The following is a 5,163-nucleotide window of genomic DNA, read 5'->3' as shown; positions in this document are numbered from 1 at the left end:
ATATATATATATATATATATATATATATATATATATATATATATATATATATATATATATATATATATATATATATATATATATATAATATTTACTTTAAACTGCCATAATATTACTGGGCTTTATTGGGGGTTTTTGTTGGGGTTTTTTTTTTTTTTTGTACTGACAAATATGTTTTTTGTTTTGTTGTTGTATATGTTGTTTGTTTTGTGCTTGGGGTGGTGACAGTCTATGTTACATTAGTTTACCTAATGGCTTACATTTTCTTATTCATTTTCCATCTATTTGCATTGCAAAATTTGTGAGCTCTTTGGTGTAGCCCTGGCCAAAATATATCTTTTTTTGTTGTTGTTTGTTTGTGTTAGGATCTGTCTGGACAGAAACTATGATGTGCATGCCTAATATTACATAAGACTGGTATGAAAGACATGCCTTCTGTAATGATTTATACATTGTAAAGCAATAAATAATATTATATTTTGTACATAAATTTGATTCTAATTGGCAAGGTTCGATCCTGAGCTAGAGTGTCTGTCTATGTGGAGTTTCTCTGGTGGGTTTCCTCAGGGGTCTTTGTTTTTCCTTGCACTGTTCTAAAAAAAAAAAAAATGTTAGAAAGATGAAAGCCTAACCACACAAAAACATTCTACCCTGAAAAAAATCCCCCCAGACATACAGTATTGTGGAAATATTATGGAAACCTTATAATTAACCTACAAATGTTCACAAAAACAGGAAGTAAAAAGGAAAGTATATTGTCCTGGTTATAATTTAAGAAAATCTGTGACCCCAATGTTATGTTATTATATGCCATGTGGTGATCTGTCAGATTTACTGTAAAATGCTGCCAGAATCATTTCATTTTGATGGTTATTATTAACTGATTATTATTATTATTATAAGATTTGCAGTTAAATGTTTCATTAACTTTATTTGACAAGACACACTACAAATGCCTCAAAGATGTTATGAAAAGCCAATTATTAAAAAAAAGCAAAGTGAGAATCAATTTCCAAATTGAACGTTTAAAACAATTTTCTATATTAAAACGAATATTATAGCATGTAAAAAAAGTGTTTTATAACCTAAATGAATAGTTTGCTAAGCATCTGTCTATCTATCTATCTATCTATCTATCTATCTATCTATCTATCTATCTATCTATCTATCTATCTATCTATCTATCTATCTATCTATCTATCTATATACTTATTAAACTTGTCTTCTATTATGAACATACAATAGGTTTATTAACTTGTTAATTTATGTGTGGCACATTTTTAAGTAAAAACCTTGTATATTAGATTCAGTAATATTTGAATAGGGATATAGTCTACATACTTTGCATTTATAAGTCTCAATTAATTAATAAACAAATAATTATTTAAAGATGTTTTAGAGAGTTTTTGGCCTAAAAACATTAAATATTATTAAAGATTCACAATTATTTATCACGTTTTTTTAGGGTTTAAATATAATTTATGAATTTATTCTGCCGTTCATTGCGCCTCACCTGTTATGTCTTTATTTCCCACTAGAGGGCTGTGCACCACACTTTGAGAACCACTGGGCTAAGGAGTAAGGGATAGGGAGTAGAAAGTAGGGGGTAGAGGCGCCATCTGGTGGTAAAACAAGAAAACACATTCTCCAGTATTTTCACAGAACCTGACAGGGTGATAATTTTAGAAAAATCTCTCTATGTTAATTGTATTCCCCGACGTGTATTTCAGTGCAGTCTGGGACCGTGTGCATATCGTCTGTATCGCTTTTCTTATTTCTTTTAATTTCTACACCTTTTGACCGGAAGACCTACCGTTTCATCCCGTTCATGTGACCACGATGAAATCGAGAAAGTTTTGCTGTTGCGATAGCATAAAATAGATAATACCATCACATCTCTATTCACAATTGCAATTGTTGACATCAAAGCTTGTGCATTTTGATCTTTGTTAACTCCAAGCAGGTGTTCCCAGTTTAGTATGAAGGTGTTTTTCACAGACTGAACATACATGCTCCATCTGTTGTCTCAGATGGTCCTTAAGTCAATGCCCTGAAGAGTTGTGGTATGAGCACGAAGGAGTTTGCTTTTTAAAACACTATGTGATGAAAGTTTCCAGCATACCATCTGGGAGAGAGTTTGTTTTCATATATTTAAGACTGGTCAAACAGCTCTCAACTGCAGCAACAACACTTGGTATGATGAGATCCTTCAGGATTTTAAAAAACATTTCCCCCTCTACCACCAATGTTGGCATTGTGACTGGTTTGGGTCAAATTCTATATATGAATGGTAACAGCTGCATACTGACCAACTGGGCTCATATGATCATTCCTTCCAGACCTTCATTGCCCTTTCTGAATATGGCACCTAATGTGTTGCTTTTACTGGCTTTGGTTTGTAAAACCTAGTTTCATGTTCTTTACAAAATGGTACATTGGTACATACACACAACCCATGGTGGTAGATTTTGCTAAAAGAAAAGGATGGAAATGGCAGTGGTGAACAGTTATTTTAAGAAGAAGGAGGAGCAAAGGTTGACGTATAAGAGTGGAGGAAGGTGCACACAGGTGGACTATGTTCTATGTAGGAAATGCAACCTTAAGGAGATTAGAGACTAAGGTTTTGGCAGCGGACAGTGTAGCTAGACAGCATCAGATGGTGGTCTGTAGGATGGTTTTGGAGGTGAAGTAGAAGAGGAGGAGAGTGAGGACTGAAAGAAGAATAAGATGGTGGAAACTGAAGGAGGAAGAGTGTAGTGTGAGGTTAGGGAAGAGGTCAGACAGATGCTCGGTGGTGGTGAAGAGGTGCTGGATGATTGGGTAACTACTGCAGAAGTGATAAGGGAGACAGCTAGAAAGGTACTTGGTGTGACATCGGGAAATAGAAAGAAAAACTATGAGACATGGTGGTGGAATGAGGAAGTGCAAGAGAGCAGAAGGAGAAAGAGGTTAGCAAAACAGAATTGGAAATACAGAGAGATAAGAAAAGAAGGCAGGAGTACAAGGAGATGCGGCAGCAGGTAAAGAGGGACGTGGCAAAAGCCAGGGAAAAGGCATATGAGGAGCTTTATATGAAGTTGGACACAAAGGAAGGAGAAAAGGATTTGTAGCGATTGGCCAGGCAGAGGGACCGAGCTGGGAAGGATGTGCTGCAGGTTAAAACAATAAAGGATGGAGACGGAAATGTGTTGACTAGTGAGGAGAGTACACACATCCTTTACTAAAGTAGAAGTACAGATACTCATGTTTTAAAATACTCTGGTAAAAGTTGAAGTACTGATTAAACTTTTTACTCAAGTGAAAGTAAAGAAGTCTTGGCTCTCACATGTACTTAAGTAAAAAGTAGTTATTACTTCTACCTGTTTTAGCTGTTAACTGAACCTCACAATATATTAGATAGATAGATAGATAGATAGATAGATAGATAGATAGATAGATAGATAGATAGATAGATAGATAGATAGATAGATAGATAGATAGATAGATAGATAGATAGATAGATAGATAGATAGATAGATGTGATAGCCTAGTGAGTTACTGTCAGGGTCCCCACGAGGATGAGTTTGAGAGTTTGATTCCTGGTCGAGCTGGTGGTTGCTGTGTTGTGGTAAATAAAACTTCTGGACCTTGTCCCCTCTGAAAACATTTCAATTCTGTCCTTTCTGTGTTGGATTAATTTATTGATTTCCTGGTCTTTAATGAAAGATAACTCCACCAAAAAAATAAAAGGCACTTCAGTGGTAGCTCAGTGGGTTAAGGCTTGTGCCTGAACATGGTCCTTAATATAGTCCACGCTGGTGATAAGGTTTCAAAGCCAGTCCTACATGCCTTCTTTCTTACTGCGCTGGCATGAAACAAAGTATGAACCCTCCAAAAAGCACACATGCTTTGCAGTAGTGGTCGCTCAGTGGTTTAAGGCTTGTGCCTCATCTAAACATGCTTCACAGTCTGATCTCTTCCATGGTACAGTGGGTTAAGGCTGGTGCCCTGCTGAAGTCCTAGACTTAACACTCGACACACACTCATCACTCATCTCAGCCCATTCCACCATCATTTATTTATTATTATTTATACTCTACCATACTACATTGTTTACATGCTGTTTTTTGCACCTTTGGCTCTATTATACCGTTTATATGCTGTTTTTTGCACCCTTACTGTTTCTTATTACACTATACTGTTATTATACTATACTGTTTACATGCTGTCTTTCTTTTTTGCACTACATTGTGTCTGTTTATATTCACTCGCGGGTATAGTTTTTACACTTCTCCTCATACAGTACTGTATATTCAGAGTATACAGTAGGTTTACTAGTTGGCGCTATCTCAGGTTTTGTGTCTGGTCTTGTGTTGTCTTGTGTTTTCTGTCTGCACTGTTTTTTGTCTGCACTGTTTGCACTAGGTTGCACTCGATGCACTTTAAGTAGCTTGTTGTTGTTTAGTGTAGCACCAGGGTTCCGGAGGAATGTTGTCTCATTTTTACAGTGTACTGTGTACCACTGTGTATAGTAGAAATCACGATAAAAGCCTCTTGACTTGACTTGACTTGATGGTGAGGATCAGGGTTTGAATGCTGTTTTCTTCCTGCTATTTACAATGTGGGTTCAACTTGTGCTACTTACATCTGTATTCACTTCCTACATCTTTCTTTACCGTTAAATTCTTGTGTTGATGGTTTGAAAAGAATGATAGACCTGCTCTAATCAAGCTTAGTGGGTTAAGGCTGGTACTTTGCTAATGTTGGTGGTCAGGGTTTAAACCTGGCTTTTTGTCTGCTAGTCAGGAGGTAGGTTAAATTCCTGATTTCTACATCTTCATATTCTTGTTTTGATGGGTTAAAAAGAAAGATAGACCTGCTCTAAACAAGCTTCCCAGCTTGTCCTTCCTAATAGTTCAGTGGGTTAATGCTGGTGCCTTGCTAATGGTGTGAATCAGGTTTCGAATCCTGCTTTGTCCCTGCTAGTCACGATAAGGGTTTGCTTCCTACGTCTGTCTTTAGCATTTTATTCTTGTGTTGATGGTTCGAAAGAAAAGATAGACCTGCTCTAAACAATCATCACAGCCGGTCCTTCCCGATGGTTCAGTGGGTTAAGACTGGTATTTCGCTGTTGGTGGGGTTCAGGGTTCGAATCCTGCTTCCTGTGTTTCTGTCTGGTCTGAA

This window comes from Silurus aristotelis (genome assembly GCF_946808225.1).
Source record: "Silurus aristotelis genome assembly, chromosome: 27".
Lineage (NCBI taxonomy): Eukaryota > Metazoa > Chordata > Actinopteri > Siluriformes > Siluridae > Silurus > Silurus aristotelis.
Note: the sequence above shows the minus strand (reverse complement) of the source record.